Source organism: Mauremys reevesii, linkage group 5, assembly GCF_016161935.1.
Source record: "Mauremys reevesii isolate NIE-2019 linkage group 5, ASM1616193v1, whole genome shotgun sequence".
NCBI lineage: Eukaryota > Metazoa > Chordata > Testudines > Geoemydidae > Mauremys > Mauremys reevesii.
The window spans coordinates 61,303,324-61,322,771 of NC_052627.1; the positions used below are offsets into that span (position 1 = coordinate 61,303,324).

At 40.1% G+C, this 19,448-nt stretch overlaps 1 protein-coding gene across 7 annotated transcripts in view; it reads left to right on the plus strand.

Annotated features, from left to right (window-relative positions):
* The window catches only part of GUCY1A1 (guanylate cyclase 1 soluble subunit alpha 1), a 139,374-nt gene that overhangs the window by 88,667 nt on the left and 31,259 nt on the right, over positions 1 to 19,448 (plus strand). For 2 of the 7 annotated variants that reach the window (XM_039539151.1, XM_039539149.1), the window contains exon 1: positions 1,284 to 1,420. The exons of 2 other annotated variants lie outside the window; for them this stretch is intronic. The gene's annotated coding sequence lies outside the window, so the exon portion shown is untranslated. Of the gene's footprint in view, positions 1 to 1,283; positions 1,421 to 1,793; positions 1,883 to 2,348; positions 2,433 to 19,448 lie in introns of those variants that run through there. 3 more of the 7 variants (XM_039539148.1, XM_039539155.1, XM_039539153.1) reach the window with 2 other exon arrangements.

Genomic DNA, 19,448 nt, shown 5'->3' on the forward strand with positions numbered 1-19,448 from the left:
TTTATTGTCACTCTTTGCTTAAAATTGTAATGCTTAATTTTATTTGTAAGCTCCTTGGTGCAGGCATCTGCCTTTTTCTTTCTCTATACAGTGCCACGAGCACCTAGATGTCTAAATAATAATTAAATATATTAAAAGAATGTTAAGGTTGCAAAGCAAACCACTCAAAAGTAGGAAATGCAAGAATTAAGTTTGTCTGTGCATTGAGAAGAGACACATTCTTCCTGCTCACAGTTCTGGTGTCTGGTGCCATAAGCAGCTGGGAGCAATTGCAGGGAAAGTCCTGTTTAGTCCCTGCAACTCTGGATTGGAGCATGCTGGTTGCAGATGGAATGTCTGGAGAATTTAGCCGCCAAACTTGAATGTCTTTAGTGAGAACTGTGAACCAAGATTTTTATAACTTATAACTTGTCCAAATTCGGGTGGATTTTCATAGGAACAGGAAAAGGCACATCCCTGACACTAGGGTGACCCTGCCTGGAACCAAATAGTGTCAGGGTGACCCCTCCCATCAAATTCCAAGTCCCTGCTCCAAAACATTGGAGGTGCTAGAACATCTCAACAAAACAGTTGTAAGACTTTTTTTTTAACATGGGCAACACAATGTATTTTTTTTCTAATTTCATTCTTGGGAATAGGTGAACCATTTTTTGCTGAAACTTTCCAGAAATGTTCAGCCTGAGGCACTCACTTGGTATGGGAAATTTCAGAGTTAAAGTTAGATGTTATTAGCAACTGAAAAGAGGGGTTTATAATGGAAGGTGTTGGGCACCCTTAACTACAGATGGTCCTGTCAGCTCTGCCTATAATACATGAATGTAAATACTCAAGGGATGGAACGTCATGAGTTGAAATCCGATTTTAGGACTCAGACAGATTATTTGAATACATATAAGGCCTTTGAGCAGCACTGACCTAGCCTGGGCCCACAGATGCCAAGGCCAGAAGGGACCATTGTGATCATCTAGTAGGACCACTGCACATCAGAGGCCATAGAACATCCCCCAAAATAATTCCTGGAGCATCTCTGTAAGAAAAAAAGATCCCATCCTGATTTAAAAATGACCAGAGACATATAGTCCACTGGGACCCTTGGTAAATTTAGACCTTCTTTCTCTCTCAGCCTATTTCTCAGCTCTCTTCCCTCTCTCTTTGTCTCTGGTTCCCTCTCCCCCTCCCCGGCAGCCCTGCTTAGCACAGCCCTGATTGGGCCGGGGGGAGGCCCCACCTGCCGCGGAGTGGGTGGCTGGGGAGGGGACAGGAGGAGCGGCTGCAGTCCGCTGGCCAAATACACGTTTCAAACATGAGTTTGCCGGAGCCAGAAGCTCTGGGAGCAGAGCGGCGCCTTCCCCAGAGGCTCTGAGCGGGCCGGGCCGCGGCACAGGGACAAAGCAGGGGGCAGCGCAGCGCTCGCGCTATGGTGAGCGAAGGCAATTTCGGGCAAGTGAGATGCGCGAGTCTCTCTCCTTCGGGGACAGACTCAAACTCCGGTCGCGCACCAGAAGGGGGCGGGGGTCAGCAGCGCTGTTTGGGGGGGGCGGTGCCCTGTTGTGCTGGGGAGGGGGTGGGGGAGAGTCCCGCCTGCAGAGCTGGGTTGCTCCCGTGCAGCGGCAGGTGATTACGGGAAACAGGTGGCTCTGGGGTGTCTGTGTGTTACCCCCCATCCCCACCAGGAGCAGCGGGGACGCTGAGCAGCGCTGGGAAGGAGCTCAGCCCTCACCGCCCCCCGACTGATTTCCCCCCCCCCGTGTCCCTCACCGGGTTTCACCCCTTTCCCCTCCCCCTCGCTGTTCGCCCCTTGTCCGCAGTACGGATTCGTCAATCACGCCCTGGAGCTGCTGGTGATCCGGAATTACGGCCCGGAGGTTTGGGAGGACATCAAGTAAGTGCCGCCCCCGGCGCGCTGCGAGGGGCCCCGGCTCGCTCTGTCCGGGAGCCGCCTCCCCTCGGGGCAAGACGCCCCCCGTTCCCCCCGCTGTTCGCCCCAATCCGCCCCTGGCCTGCCCCCGTGCGGATCGTGGCTCCCTTTCCCCGTAGGGATCCCCCCGCCCGGGCACTCTGCGCGGCAGCCGCGGCTGGTTCCCACGCTCCTGTCAGGGCGGGAGGGAGCGGAGGCAGCCGCAGCAGCCCGGGGGACACGGGTCAGGGCCGCGGAGCGAGAGGCAGCTCCCGGCTCGCTGGCGCTTGGTGAGCGGATCGCCCAGGTTCGTGGGAAGGAAGGAGCAAGGTCGGTTCCACCGACTCAGCCGCCTCCTAAATGGGCCGATCCGAGCTCAGTTGCTCGTGGGAATGTTGCAAACGCGCCAGCAGCCTCCAGCGCTGATTCCCAGGCTGAGCTCCCGGGTGAGAGTCCAGGGGCTCCAGCGCATCCCCGCTCGCAGCCCGATCCCTTCTTCACACAGCGGCAGCTGAGCTAGGCTGAGTGCAGTGAGGTACAGGATATTTATTAGTGCATACGGAGAAATGTATGTTGCGCGCATGCATTACGATTTAGGATTCCTCTCTCTGCATAGGAACGTGTAAGCAGTAACACTATGGCTTGAAATATGTACGGGACATGGGAAACTAGGTTAGCTGACAAAATAACGATTTGTAACGCTCACTTTGCTTAACCCAGGCCCATGACTGTCTACTGACAAATTTACAGTAAATCCAACAGGAGTCCACATATATGGTTTATGTATATTTCTATTTAATATTTGAAATAATCTCCAAACAAACTGGAATGTTAAGATAGGATGTGCACTTACTGGAGCTTTGTACATTGTGCTTTTATAAAAGACCTCACCAATTGATAGTAGATGTCAAGTTAGTGAAATCAGACTGGGTAGCTATCTCATTCTTTTTCTGGATGTTTTTCTGAATTTGTATATAAAATAAAATGTACAAACATGGATTTAGTCAACATAATTATTTTATACTGTATCTAATTTTACACTATTTCTTCAGTTTTATACTTTTTATTGCATATTTTCTGAGAAGAAATGGAACTCAAGAACTGTTTTATAAACATTTTTACTAAAAGTTTGCCTTTTTCTACTAATTTCCTCAGCCTCACTATTTTTAATTTTAAAAAGTTGTTTTTGTTTATGACTATATGCTTATAGTTTCTTTGTTGGGTTGATGGAGTTCTTTCTGCTTCAGTGGCACTAATTTAAGATTAACATAGGGCTTAGTAGTTAACTTTTTAAAAATCAGATGAATGTATAAACACTTGAAAAAGCTTCTCTCCGATATAAAAGAGTAGATTTATGCATCTTATGTACTCTGTCAAGCTGATCCATTGCTGCTCCTAAAATGGCTGTATTTTCAGAAGTGTCTGTTTGGCCGAGTATGCACTGAGATGGTTTTCTTATGTTCTGTGGCTGAATTAACAGCAGGAAAACTCTTAACTAGAGATATAACATTAATAAAAAATGTATATTATGGTGCACATAGCTAGTCTCTGTCACAGTATGGCGGCTTGTATTATACGCTTGTTGATATATGGGTTATTCTATACTGTATTAGTTATTCTAGGCAAAATTAATAAGACTTCTGACAGACACTGTAATTTTTTGAGGAAAACAGCATATTTGCTCACTAAGACTTTCCATTCTGCAATTATAGAATAATCTAACTGAAGAATTCTTCATCGGAAAATGTAAAGCAATAACAAAACAAAAGATGCTTGTGTTTGCTTATTCATTACATTAGTTAGGCAGTGAACAACGTGGGCTTTTAGTAACTCTGAATGGCCTAATCCAACAACCGTTGCTCAGGCAAAACTCCCATAGACGTCATTAGGTGGTTTCCTTGAGTTAGGAATATGGGATCAGCCCCCAACTGCAGAAAATAGGGTGAGGGAACATGTAAATTAAACTAAGCAAGAGGTGATATTTCTAATTTTTCCAGCAATTATGATAGTACAAGACAAACATGGATTTCAGTTATGGAAATCTTCTCTGCTTGAAATGAACTGCAAAACGAGGTGAATATGCTGGGTTATGCCATTCAAATGTGATATAAATACACTTAATGGGAAATTCAGTTTACTTTATAATGGTACTTAAGACAGCTCGTGGCTCATCAGGGCTGTACGTATGGCTGTGGATTCTGTAGCTCTGATCAGTGTTCTCTTTACCAATCATAAGAGCATAAGATGAGCCACTAGATAAATGTGAGGTAGCATGTGGAGTATTGAGCAGCTGAACTGGTTATATGGAAGCCTTTACAGACAGCCAGGGAAGATGAGGAGGAATGAGAGAGGAAATATGTTTTTGATGTTTGTCTCATGGCATTATGTCAGTCTGCAGTGATTGTCATGAAGCAAATACCATCACAGAATGTCAGGATGTTGTGCAGTGATTATCATCTTTTTGACTTTGCTGATAAAATGGCTCCCCATCTTTTCTACCATTGACTTAGCTATGTCTGCATATGCATTTAAAATAATGAAAAGTTTTCTGACAAAAAGAATAAAGGACATCACAGGATAATATTAATGGTTGTGTACAATTGGAAAAGAGGAAATACAAGAAGGAAAAAGTCCATAGATCTTTGTCTTACTCTGAGTAATGTTTGGTTAATTGTCTGTCCACATCCCAGAGAGATGTAGCGAGGCCACCCTAACCGTGGTGTAGACGGTTCTAGGTCGATGGAACACATTGGAAGGCAATTGAAACCTTGTTATGTAATGGAGAAGAACATAAAATATCACAGACATTGTACATACATATGCTATTCACTTGAAATATTGTGATTAAAAACTGTAAAAACAAACCAACCAGAAACCAATAAAATGTTTCATTGTGTTACAAAAATTATATTTGTTTGTTTTGTTAAAAACTGGCTGTGAAATGTTATAATTTTGGAAATTATTCTATAAAATATCAAGTATCTCAGAATTTTTGGAAATACTGGGAAACAAATAGAATGCTGTTCTAAATTAGGTATAAAGAAAGGTATTAAAGAAATGCATTTGTCTTCATAAGGCAGATATATTTTGACAGGATTTTGCAGCTTTTGTAGAGATTCAGAAAGACTGTATTCAGCATACACACAAACTTTTTATTTTTTTAAAACAGCTTCAGAATGGAAATTACAAGCCTTTAAAATATTTGTAAATGGTTTACTGGAAAGGTTTACTGGAAACTAAAGTAAGATATGTTTTATGTAATTTTGCAATGTTGACATCTAGAAATCTTTAGGTGCCATGTTGCATATTTTGTTAGCAATTCAAAACTGAGTTATGCAATGCTAACATTTTTTTGTTGCTAGTCATACATTCAGTTCTACAATCACTTTTCAAACCATTTTGTCCACATAGTTATGACAACATTACATTTATTCAATTGTTTAGCATTATATTGAAGTTTTGCACCAAATAAATTTTAAAGGACAAAAAAATTAAGCCATTTGATATAACATTTGAAGATTCCTTCTAGCAGATATTCAATAACCTGACATGGTTTTAAAATGTAGAGTTCCAGTAGGTTTTAAATGGGCTATTTGTACCAATGGTACGGAATCATACTTATTAGATAAATGTGATACTTTAAAATAATATTTAGCGCTACAGCCTCAATTCAGGAAAGAATGCATCCTTTTGAATACAGAGCTTAAACACACACACAACTTTAAAATTCTATTGGAACTTAAGCACCTTCTTAAAATCAAGCGGGTGTGATGGATTTAAGCAGTTGCATCAGTGCTTTCCTGTACCAGGACCTAAACCCTGAAGTCAGTGGTTGTTTTCGTTTAATAAGGACTCCAGAATTTGCTGAATACAGCAGTTTGTAGTATTAATTTAAATTCTTGTTTATTGCTCTGCTGGTATGAAGCAATGGAAGAGACTGTTCTATCATCTCTAATGAAGCCTTTTATACATGTTGCACAGCTATTGATTACCACTGATTAAGTAATGTGCTGTTATCCAGTGTTGTTGTTTCAGTGTCATTCCGAGATACACAGCTAATGTTCTTTAGACATTCTTGGTTCCTCATTTATTTCACATAGTGTGTATCGTATACATCTTCATTCTTCCCTATGTGGAGTTTGGAGGAGCTTTTGTTTTGTTTTGAATTTTCTGGTAACAATTTCTAAATGGTAGACTGATCTGACATCTAGCCATGTGTGATGCAGTGGGATTTTTTCCCCTAGGGAAAACAAAGTGAAATGCTTTATTGCACGATAGTCTAAGTCAGAGCAGTACTATTCTCTAGGGGTAAATTTCAGCTCAGGGCATAGGGCCCACACAAGGTTCTGTGCACCATTTCAGCTCCATAAGATGACTTTTAGGCTTTAAAATGATTAGGGTCTTGCACAGGCCTTCTACCTTTAGATGAATTTCACGGTATAAAAATGTGTGGATTTTGAGGCAGGAGGGGATTATATTTAACAACTGAGCCTGCTGGCAGTTGCTCTAATAGGTTTTTCTTTAATATTATGTTATGACCTTTATTTTATTTAAAGTAGCATCCATGCCACCTCTAAATTTTTTTTAATCTTTAACGTTTATCTTTAGGGCCTATCACAGGGTATGATGCCCCACACTCTGCCTCTCACTTTGCAAGCAGTCCTCACACACTCCTGAGTAAGTTCACCACAGTATGCTTTATTTACAAAGTCTTTATATAGTTTTGTGTCCCCACAGCATAAGACTTTCCTCAAGCTTCTACCTACTCCCTAAGTATGGGGAGAGGGGTAAAGAGATCTCACTTCTCTGAGATCATGGGCTTCTTTGCCTACTCTCCCTCCCAATCCCCTCTGTTTCCCTTCCTGTCTCTTATTTAACAGCCCTCAGCTGATGAGCTGAATCGCCTTATTAACTGGTTAATTACTCAGTCCTAATCAATTATCTCACAATTTGGCCTATGTGGAATGCTTACAAAGTGCACAGAATGTTCACCCAGCTCTGGGCTACTCCATTCTGTCAGAAGGCCTTTTTGACTGATCTCATTTTACTGGAAATCCCCCTTTCTAAAATTTAGCAAGACTGTTACTTTTTGGTACCTTACCTGACCATTGGATGTTGAACCTAATTATATTGTGATCCCTATTACTTAGTGACTCAGCTACTGTCACTTCTTGAATTAGCTTCTCTGTGTTACTTAAGACTTAGTCAAAAATAGCATCTCCTATTGTGTGTGCTCTAGATCTAGCTGTTTCAAGAAGCAATCACTTAAAATGTCATTAAATTGTTTCTCTGAACCTTGTCTTGTTGTGCCATTAGATCAGTTTATATGTGGGTTTTTTAATCATTATTATAATTTTGTTAGATTTTATTGCCCCTTTGATCTCTCTCTATGATGGTACTCAGTTGCTTTTACTTGATCTGAAGGTCAGTAGTATAGTCTTACTAATGTATTTACATTCTTACAGCTTGGGGAGTTGTCCATATAGGTTCAACTGTGTGGTCCCCTCCACTCACAAGTTTTATCTTACTGGATTCTATGAAATTCTAGCCGATGTTGCTGGGCTGATTTCTTGTAGATGTCACAGCAGAGGTGAGCCTTGAGGATGAATGAAGAGCGGGTAGTGACTTTACATATTATTTCACAGAGGGCATTTCCTGTGTAAGGGACTTGGCTCCACCTCTCAGGCATTGTGCCTTGTCTGGGTGCATGGGGTAGCTATACTGTATCTTTTTAGGAGATGCAGCAACTTTCTCCCTTTCCAGCTGCAAAAAGGGAGCAACACCCTGAAGAATTGTTCCACAGAAGGTTATCTCTAAAGCACTGTGGTGCTTGGTGCTCTCCCTGGGGCTGTGCCATGTATGCATCAGTCTACTCATAGCTGTGTGTATTGGCACACTCTATTGAAAACTGGTCAATCCTATAGTGGAGGAACTTGTGGAGAGTGCATTAGCTGAGTACACAGTGATCCAGAAAGCAGGTGTATGTATGCCATCATGGCAGGTGTGAGCCAGTTCCAAAGACTTGATTAAAGGCGGCAGAGTCTGGCCTTTAGGGCTTCATTTGCACTGCTTATTGTCATGTAGAACAACTCATGCGTGTAGTCTAGTAAGTTAGATGGGAGCAAAAACTAGTCAATGTGAGGAACAGGTTTGGAATCAGTACTCTAGTTATTTCCCCTCTGCAGTTGGTTCTATGTGTAAAGCTGAAATGAAAATTTAATTAAATGCACATTTATGAATGGAAATCTCCACCAACCAGAATATGGGAGATGGTCAGCACAAAAATAACTAATTATTTACAGTTTACTTTTTCCTCTCATAGAAATCCTCCTGGCTCTTTATTTCAGTGACATGCTGGGGTGTCACGGATTCCAGAGATTACAGCGAAACTTCTGGAATCTGTGATGTAATAACAAGAATAGGGGTTGCTACTAAAAAAAGCCAACATATAGCAATAGTTATAACATGGTGGTTATTGAGATACTAGGGTCAGGAAATAACTGCAGTATTGGGATATATTGTGTGATAGTGAGGGATATTTTAATTGTGACCTATTTAACTTAGTTAAATGTGACCTATTTAACTTAGTTTTCATTTTAGCCTTGTATTTCACTTTGGATTGATGCAGGTGGAAACGGTCACATCTTGTTCAGGGAAAGTTGATTTCTCTCTGCATCAAATGCAGAAACTATTTACACGTGGAAGAGCTTTATGATTGCAGAATATCTCAGCAAGATTTTCAGTTTATTACATGGAAAAATGGCTAGTTCTGCATTTTTGTGTAATTATTTCTGTGATTAAAAAACAAAACAATATACAATCATGTTCTCCTTTCTTGGCTATGGGAAGGGTTTTGTTGCATGCTCTCGCTAACAGCTGTGCAGCTCCCTATTCATCATTGCATGGACTCCAAAGCCTAAAATATTTGTTGCAGGGCCAGTTTCTTTAACTCTCACTGCTGAAAATGGCCAGATTTCCATGTATCTGGAGAACATACATGTCAACGCAACTTTTGACTCCTCCCATTTTTCCTAAATTATTTTCCCATTGTCCGTTTAGTTTGCTGAAAGTACAAAATCACTCGATCTGTGTTCTGAAAGTGCTGCACTAATTGAAATGTGGTGGAATGAGACCCTGTTTGCTGTTTGGCACAGACATTCCTGTAAAACCCAGTCGGGAGAAATCACAAACATCATTGACATCTACAGTATGGTTTTCAAGATAGAATTTTGGTTTTCCCATACTGGAAGAATAGTCTGAAGGGAAGGACAGCCATGTGATAAAGCTACTCAGGAAATCTGGATTCAATTCCTGGCTCTGCCATAGATTTCTTGTGTAGGTTTCTCTGTGCTTCAGTTTCCCATCTGTAAAATGGGAAAAGTAACACTTCCTTTTTCTTGATGTTTATCTGTTTTATTTATTTTAGACTGTAAGCTCTTCAGGGCAAATATTGTCATTTACTATAATTATTTGTATAGAGCTGTGACCTCAATCAGGGCTTCCTAAGTACTAATACCAAAAAAAAAAATACAATCAGTGACAGATTTAGACAGAGCAGTTAAACTAACCATGTGCAAGGTAACATTGGTTCATTATCTCAATCAAAGAAGCACAGCTGAGGCTAGACAACAGGGTAATCAATAGCATTTCTGTCTAAGCAAAAGCTAGAAAAGAGTTTGCATTTGTTGACTAAATGCAAAACACATTGATTGCATGTAAGCCTAGCCAAAATTAAGAGAAAAGTAATTAAATCCAAGCCACAGACATTCTACTGAATAGAGCAGATTAACATAGTAGATCTTATTCCATTAGGAGAGCACAGACAGGCATTAGAAAATATGTCTGTGTTGCGTTAGCATTGGTCAGTACAATACAGCGGAACATGATTTTCCACAAACCTTTTCTGAGAACACTTTACAGTGTTAAGTAATACAATTATAATTGTAGATAATAGATAAGGGAGGAATTAAAAAGTAAAGGGAAGCAATAAAAGGTGTCTTTTCAGATTGGATTTAAAGAGATGGTGAGTCACTGAGGCAGGCAGCGAGTTACGGGATTGCTGTTTCTAGGTGGCAGGAACTAGAAAGGAGAAGATTCCTCTTGTTCCAGTTGTGGCCAGAATTTGGTTATGAACAAAGTAAAGTGAAGCTGGATGAGATGAGGAACTGAGAAGAACAGTAAGCAGGAACAAAGCTCCATGTAGGAGGCTGGAGGAAGTCCATGGAGAGTTTTAATAGCAATGCAGGCAATTTTAACTGATTCTGGAGTGCCACTCATGTTCGATTCTGAAGTATGATGTGACTATTTGTACCTGTTAGGAAGCAGGTAGAAGTATTCTGCACATACTGGGAACTTACTTTTGGGGAAGTGAAAGAAAGCTGCATTAATAGTCTAGATGAGAGGAGATATATGCATTGAAGTAGATTTTATCTTTAGTAATTGGAGAAAGATATCTATCAAATGCCAGATTAAAAGACAAAACTGCACAATCTTCCAAAAGATAAAACATAAAGGAATAAAAAGCTATGCACATACTGATATAGGACATATCCCTTTACCATTTGCTTATTATAGTATACAGGGCTGCAGACTGGTACAGTTTGCATCATCTACATGGGAAGTGAAGCTCTCCAGCACCTAAACCTGTCCAACGCCAAATCTGAAAACATTGCTCTCTCTGTTTGAAAGATGATGCTTAAAGTCAATACTTCTACCAATGTACAGGATTTACCACTTCTCCGAGCAGTCACTATGTGGCTCTTCCAGTATAGCAGGATGAGGCTGAAAATTCTTAACTGAGCAAGAACATTGAGATATATGCCTATTTTAATACTCTTGAACATGAGATTTATCTTTAAAAAATCAGTACCATTTTAAAATGGTGTATTCAGAATTTTATTGCTATTGCTATTGCTGTAATTTATGTACTAGATGGCTAGTCTATCTGATGTTAGAAGAAAAATGTGATAGGCAAAGTTCTTATGCACGTGTTTATATAACATATCACTACTATTTTATTTCAACAGTTACTGTACAACTAGTGGAAAACATTCATAATCTTAAGTCAAATATTAACAACTGCTTTCAGAGCTTCAATGCTAAACTTAGGTTTGGCTTTTAGCTACAGAGCTGCATTACTTTGGAATTCACTCCTGTTGTCAGTTTGATGTACTACTAGCAACGCAGGATTTAATCCTCTGTTATAAACAGAGTTGAAAACTCTGTGCAAAGATTTATAATATTAATGTGTTATAAAGATAGTTGTAATGCTGTGGCTATGCACCACTGTTTCATTTCTCTGTTGCCCTAAGACACTCTTGGAAATTAGATATTTTGTCTCGATAGAAATTTCCTGGTGCAAATATTTCAAATACATTACAAAAATTCCAGTCTAATCTGGGCTCAAAATAAAGAAATAGCCAGGTTGTGATTGTGGCTCCACCTGTGTGAGTGAACAAAGCTGGAGAGGATGCTGAAGACTTCTTTACTCCCTGTATTATGTACCTACATAGGGGAAAGTCACAAATCCTAGAGCAAAAACACCACAAGATTCAGAATTCTGCCAGCAGAATTAGATATTCCAAAAGAGGTGGTGTTGGGCCCTCATCCTGCTCCACCTTGGTATCCATTGGGAATGGAGTGTGTGCCACCCTTCACAAAAGAGATGTAAGAGTTGCTTCTTAGCATGCTTTTCCCCACAAGCACTCATGCTGTGCTCCTGCACACCAAGTTGCAGAGCTGCTTTGTCTTCTACAAGCATAGGTTGTCTCTAAGAGATTTTGTAGAATCCCTGCTAGCAAGTATGTGTGTACAAGTCTGAATTTTGAATTTTTCATTGTGTCATTTCATATGTGTCTATAAACAGGTGGCTCCTTACACAACACACACAATAAGGTTTAACCATCCTTTATGGGGTTTCCAATGTAAACTTCCTCCCAGAGAAACTGGTTTAGTAAAACATTTCCTATTCGGGACAATACTCAATTACATGCTTAACTTTAATTAAGTGCTGTCCTGAATAGGAATGGATTAAGCGGTTGTCTAAATGCTTTCCTGAAGCTGGGTTGGGGTTCTCTTGGGCTGTTTTTAGGGTTGCTCTCCTCAAGATTCCTCTATCCCTACTCCCTTCTCTCTCTGATTGAAATTCACATTGCTTTATATCATGGCTTGAAGCTAATTGTAAGAGTGCCAGTGTGAACCAGTAGAGGAGCTCTGCACCTACGCATAGATTCTTAAAACCGGTCATCCTGTCACAAGACCACCAAAGAGCCATCAGATTAAATCAGCTTTGATCATTTGGCTGGAATCTAACTGGTAACCTATGTGAGCATGGTAAAAAAATCTAGATAAATAGGTAGAAAGTTTGCATATCTCATTATGATTCCCAGAGCCATCTAGTCTCTTAATATCAGTGTCTTCAAGCAGTCATTATCTTATTACCCCAGTCTCCAGTGTAATGAGACTTCTGGAAATTCATTCTGTCTCTAAATGTAATGAAATAATAAGTGCCTCGGCAACAGATGACTTAACCAATTGATATGTTAAGAAAATAATGAGTAAGCACAGAAATTGCTCTTGCTTTTTTTTTAAATGGTGAGTGGGAAATGGTGTTGAATGGCCTTAAGTCTGATAAAACTTACAATTATTTTTGATCTCTGTTCAGTACATCTATTATTACATTAGCTGTTGGGTCACAACAAAAAAAGGAGCCTGCCAATTCTATGTCATGTCATAATACTCTTGTCACAGTCCCTGGGTAGGCTGCCCCTTCTGGGACCCTCTTCCAGTCCTCCTTGCACTTCACTTCTCTTTGGGATGGGATCCCATAATCCAGCTGCTCTCTGAGGGGGTTTCCGGGTTACACCCCTGTTGTTGCCAACAGTGATACCTAGTGGGCCCAATGGATTTGGCACCTGCAAAATTTTCCTTTGGGAGCCTGTGGAAAGTAATAATATGCAGAGACACAGAAGCAGTTTCTTCAAAGCTAAGTGTGATTTACTTCCAAAATGTACATAATTGCTCAGAGAAATTGATTTAAAACAACAAAGAGACCTATATGCGTGCTGTTTTACCTACACCTGGCATTCTCCCCAAACTCTCCTATGTAGGTGGGATTTAGCTGTGGTGTTCCTCCCTGTTCCTCTTATGGATCAAGTGACAGCCATGCAGACCCTGACTCTACCTCAGTCTGTGTCAGCCTGCAGTGGCAGACAACTTCTGCCTCCATTTCTGCAGGCTAAAAGAATCAGGAGTACTTGTGTCACCTTAGAGACTAACAAATTTATTTGAGCATAAGCTTTCATGGCCTACAGCCCACTTCATCAGATGCCACAGGCTAATATCTTTGTAAGTTTTTAGTATCCTTTTTGACCTTAGATTTGGCCTGAGAAGAGGAGGCTTTGCCAGATTGGAGGGAGCCAGGAACCCCCACTGTTTGCTTAAGGAGTCTTGGTATTCTCTATGACATTACTTTATCTTTGTAATTGTTTTGCCTTTCCTATTTGCTTCCTTTAACAACCTCTTTTTATCTCACCTATAACAAATAATCCATTGTACATAAACACACAGAACTATGCACAATATTAATAAGAAGTAATTCAGATACTTCTGAATCAATAGGACAACTCACAGAGTAAGGTATACACAATGTGAGTAATAGTGACAGAATCTGGCTCCCATAGTATCCGGCAGAGCTGGGGTGTGAAATACAGAATACTACAGAATGTGTATTGCGGACTCTTGACTGCAGTACAGGAGTTTGCAAGTTTCACATGACTTCTTGGCAATGGAGGTTAGAATCTTTAAGGAAATCCCATATTTAGTGTTTCCTTCTCAGGATTTCAGATGCAGGAATAAATGTCATCCCAGTGCTAGTGGGAAAAGGAAATGTAGAGGAGGAAAAAGAGAGGATGAAGAAAGGAATGAAATTCTCTGTGGACATTTCATAAAGGTGAAATGAAATATTTTAAAAACTGAAACGCAAAGCTATACAATCTCAAATCAGTAACACTATATAGCCCTACATTTAAATTGCAAATCAATGCAGTTTATAACAAAATAGTAGGAATTAATTTACTTCTTAACTTACCTGCCAAGACCAGAGTTCTGGGATTGCTGTTTTCCCTGCTACAACTAATGACCTCACTAATATTTACTGGAAGATAGTCTGTGAGACTGCAGCTCCCAGCTCCATGGTGTTGGTTAGTGAAACAACCATCTATTTAAGACAGAAGAAGAAACTTGAAGGCCTTGGCTCAGTTACCTTCACATTTTAACTTACTTGTATCTTGAAATAGATTAGTTAACAGAAGGAAACAAAACATTGCAGAGGTAGGAGAGCTGTTTGGTGTTTCACAGCTGTTTGGAGCTGTTTAAGCTTTGGTGTTTCACAGAATTCTCAGTAGAGAAAAATGTGAAATAACAAGAGTACCCCCACATTGTCTATGCCTTTTGATTTGATTTTTCTCTGTTCCATATGTTTTCACCCTCTCCATTACCATATCTTTTTCTCTCTCTTTTTGCCATTTTGTCACTTTCTTCTCTCCTTTTTTCCATCCTTTCCCACCTGTTTCCCATTGTATCCTTTTCTGGCTGTTTTAATTTTTCTCCTTGCTCTCCTTTATTTTTCTCCTTGTTTCCTCCCATTTTTTTCTCCCTTGTGAGGTAAGGAGCAGGAACTATTGTCTAGCAATAATAATTTACACTTGGCAAAAAGTTTAACTACATTAGAGAAACAACTAGGGCTCTGATCTGCATGTGGATTACACAATGCGAATAGTCCCATTGTACTTCAGTAGAACTACTCACAGTGTTGCATCAAGCCCCAGGACTGTGCAGGACAATGCAGTTTTAGTAGATTTCCCCTTGCAGCTTGCTCCACGTGCCAAGTGCTTTTGGTCTTGAGTTCTGCTTTGGTTTCAGCTACTGACTGATTGTCTTAGACTTCTGGTGAGTTCCACGACAACATAGTGATATCAAAATGCCAACGATGTGTGGTGGGCCTGCCAAGCAGAAGCATTTTCGGAGTGGAGGCCCAGCAGGCTCTGTAGCTTAACTTCATTTATTTGAGCTACAAGACCGCACAATTATTTTAATAATTCATAATAAATATTGTTCCATCCTTTTGAAGGTTCAAAGCACCATGTAAACACTAGTGTATCAACATCACCTGCCTGAGTTATTGGAAATATCGTCCCCATTGTACACATGTAGAAACATACAGCAAAATTAAGAGGGCCAAGGTCACACAAGAAGTTTGTGGCAGTGCTAGAAATAGAACCCTGAGGAACTAATTTGATTTCAGTTGCCTTCCTATTCAAACTCGTACTTTGTGTCCAAATTTAGGGGTCCAACATTTTTGTACATCTAAATCTGTGATTCTCCAGTTTCTTGTCCTTCGGTCTTCCTTCATATTTCAATCCCACCAAATTCCTTAATCAGTTTTGTTCCACTTGTAGACAAACTCTAGGGAGTGCTAATATTTGTCCAATTCAGGAAATCATCCCTGCTCAGGACAGTGCTTAATTACATACCTAAGTCCTGAATATGTGTTGCCCTGAAGCAAGGCCTTAAGATGCCTGGAACTGAATGTAGTAACTAAATTTTAAAGGCTGGATGATCTATTGTTCTGTGGGATACAGTATGCAAATTCAGTAGTTCTGTGAAATGCTGAATTTTTTACACTTACTTAAAGTGGTATTAGGTGTAGTTTGTAATATGCTAAATATTTTTAAACGTGTTAGTTGTTATAACTAGGACAGCAGCATAGATCAATCATGTTAATCAGCATTTGACAGTATTTGGGGCAATGTTTGTGGGAATATTTGCAATGTTGAAGAGTTCTGAGGAGCTCAAAAGCTTGTCTCTTTCACCAACAGAATATGGTTCAATAAAATATACTACCTCACCCACTTTGTCTCTTAATTAATCTTTTGGCTATACTTTGGAAAATATGACAGTGAATTCTGAAAGTTCAAAGTAATATATATGTCCCCTTTGACTGACTTTTTAGGGAACTGGTTTTCAGTGAAAGTGTTATTAAAACACTAAGCCATTTTTAGAAATGATTTAGCTATTTCTGATGTAATGGATCTCAGATTTTTAGACCTAGATAACTTGTATTTCTACTGCAGGCTGTTGCACAGGTTTTTTTTAAATACAGTTGTCACATAAGAATTACTATGATTATTTTCAGATTCTCACCTCAGTTTTTGCACAAAGCTCCTACTGATGTCAAAGAAAGTTGCAAATACAGAACAGGGGCAGAACATGGCAATTAGCACTGAGATGTTTGCCTGCCTGTTGCTGTTATTTGCATATGCTGACTTTTCCTGTGCAGAAGTCATTCTAGAAGCACACTATGCCATTTGCCGATAACTCTTCCTTTCCACGGTGACGAGAAAGCAGAATATTTTTAATGGAAGGATCTCACAGAAGAGCAGATGAGATAACTGCAGAAGTCCCACTGAAAACAAGGGCTGGCATGGCGTAGATTAAATAGCCTAAGAAATACCAAGATTTGCCTTCTGATTTATTTATTTTCCAATTTGTTGTATTCAACAAACAGGTTCAGTAAAGCCTGTTTTGCATACACCTTAGTACAAAGGCTGACAACAAAAGTGTTTGTTCATTCACTGCAGTCAACCAATCGTGCTGTTTCTCTTAACAATATGTGTGCAAGATAATAAGCTGGCGAGGTTCCAGAGTACTGGAGAAGGGCAAACATAATACCTATCTGTAAAAAGAGGAACAAAGAAGACCTGAGGGATTATATATTGATACCTGGAAAGACATCAGAACAAATGATTAAACAATCAATTTTTAGCCCCCAGATAATAATAGGGGTATAAGTGATAGCCAGTATGAATTAATCAAGAAAAAATCATGCCAAACCAACCTAATTTCCTTCTTTGACAGTGCTACTGGCCTCGTGGTTGGGGGAAGCAGTAGAAATGATAAATTTTGATTTTAATAAGGTTTTTGACTCTCCCACATGATATTCTCATAAGCAAACTACGGAAATATGGTCTAGATGAAATTACTATAAGGTGGGTGCATAACTGGTTGAAAAACCATAGTCAAAGAGTAGTTATCAATGGTTGGCAGTCAAACTCGGGGTGTCGGACGGACATATTGACTGGTGTCCCATAGGGGGTCCATTCTGAGACTAGTACTATAAAATATTTTCATTAATTAGCCGGATAGTGGAATGGAGAGTATGCCTTTGTGCAACTGACACTAAATCAGCTGAAGCTGATCATGAGGAGATTTTTTCATTTTTTTGTATCATCAGCTGCTGATGATGATGAGGATGATTTTCATTTTTGTACCATCAGCCGCCCATGACGGGGAGCAAGGATGTTGGTGTTGAGTCAGAGGATTGTTTTTCCTTCGCTCTGGGGGGGGTGGGGGGGGGGGTGAGTAGAGTGCCAAGCTATGCCCTGACCGCGGGCACTGTGTTTGACCCTAGAAGCATTTGGAGCTCAGCCAAACCGATACTAAGCCATTCTCTCTCGTTAGGGAGGAGTACAGAAACCGGTTTAAAGAGCCATTAAAATCGATATAAGGTGCCTGCTAGTGTGGACGGTTTCGGCGTTAAATCGGTTTTACGCTCCTAAAACCGATTTAAACGCCTAGTGTAGACCAGGCCTAAGCTTGCGGGGGGGATTGCCAGCTCTTTAGAGGACAGGATTAGAATTCAAAGCTATGTTGACAAATTGGAGAATTGGTCTGAAAACAAGATGAAGGTCAATAAAGACAAGTGCAAAGTACTACATGTAGAAAGGGAAAATCAAATACACAATTAAAAATGGGGAATAACTGGCTGAAAAGGATCTGGGGATGAAAATGGTTCACAAATTGAATACAAGTCAACAATGTGATGGAATTACAAAAAAGCTAATGTCATCCAGGGAGGTATTAACAGGAGTGCCAGATAAAACCCTGGAGATAGCTGTCCTCTGCTTGGCACTGGTGAGAACTCAGCTGGAGAACTGTGTCCAATTCTGGGCACCACCACACTTTACAAAAGATGTGGACTAACTGAAGAGAGTACAGAGGAGAGCAACAAAAATAAAAGGTATAGAAAACCTGGCCGCTGAGAAAAGATTTAAAACAAACAAACAAAACCAGGCATGTTTAGTCTTGAGATAAGAAGATTGAGCGGGGACCTGATAACAGTTTTCAAATATGTTAAGGGCTCTTACAAAAAGGACTGTAATCAATTGTTCTCCATGTCCACTGAAGGAAGGACTAGACGTAGTGTACTTAATCTGCAGCAAGGGAAAGTTGGGTTAGATAATAGAAAAAGAAACTTTCTAAGTATAAGGAAGCTAAGCAATGGAACAGGCTTCCAAGGGTGGTTGTGGAATCCGCATCATTGGAGGTTTTTAAAAATGTGATTTGACAAACACCTGCCAGAGATGGTCTAGAATACCTCTTGAGATCCCTTTCAGCCCTATGTTTCTGCGATAACTTTAATCCTGCCTCATCTGCACAAAAATGTTTCACTTTCTGTTTGCCCCATAAATTTGGGGAAAGAATAAAAACCACCCTGGTCTTTTTACATATTGTAGACATACATTTAATTATTAAGCTCTGTGAGAAGCATTGTCTGCTTAAAATAAGTGTCTCCTTGATTTTTCCAGGAGAGCATTAAAAACGCAATAAGATGAAAACGCAAACTATGAAATGTTATCTTAATGTATTCCTACCTGGTGCCATTTTGATGGCCTTTGTGTCTTTGGACTACAAATATAGGGCCTAATCCTGCAGTCCTTGCATACTCCAAATTCCTGTTGGTATGAATGGGAGTTTGAGGTGTGCAAGGACTGTAGGTCCTGCCCCAAATTGTCATATTATCAGTAATGTCAGGTTTGCATTATGGCATATTATGTGAAAAGTCAGTCTGGTCATTGAAACAAAAGACAAAAGTCACTGGTTTATAATATAAACAGCTGATTTTAAACAACATTGTACTACAAAAACAATTCAGAACTGTGTAATAACAATGAAAAAGTCCTATTCTGGGGTCTGGCTCCCTCCTCTTCAGAGCTGCTTTCCTGCCTCAGGCTCTTCAAAAGCAGCAGCACAGCAGCTCTGAGAATACTTCTTAAACCAGCTACCGTAAAACCTCAGAGTTACGAACTGACTGGTCAGCCACACACCTCATTTGGAACTGGAAGGATGCAATCAGGCAGCTGCATAGACAAAAGAAAAAGCAAATACAGTACAGAACTGTGTTAAACATAAACTGCTAAAAAATAGGGGAGTTTTTAAAAAGATTTGACAAGGTAAGGACACTGTTTCTGTGCTTGTTTCATTTAAGATGGTTAAAACAGCATTTTTCTTCTGCATAGTAAAGTTTCAATGCTGTATTAAGTCAATGTTCAGTTGTAAACTTTTGAAAGAACCACCATAACGTTATGAATGTTTCAGAGTTTCAAACAACCTCCATTCCCGAGGTGTTTGTAATTCTGAGGTTCGAATGTATATAGCCTCAAATACCCCCAAACCAGAGAAATCATGGACCTCTCCGCAGTGGCTTATTATC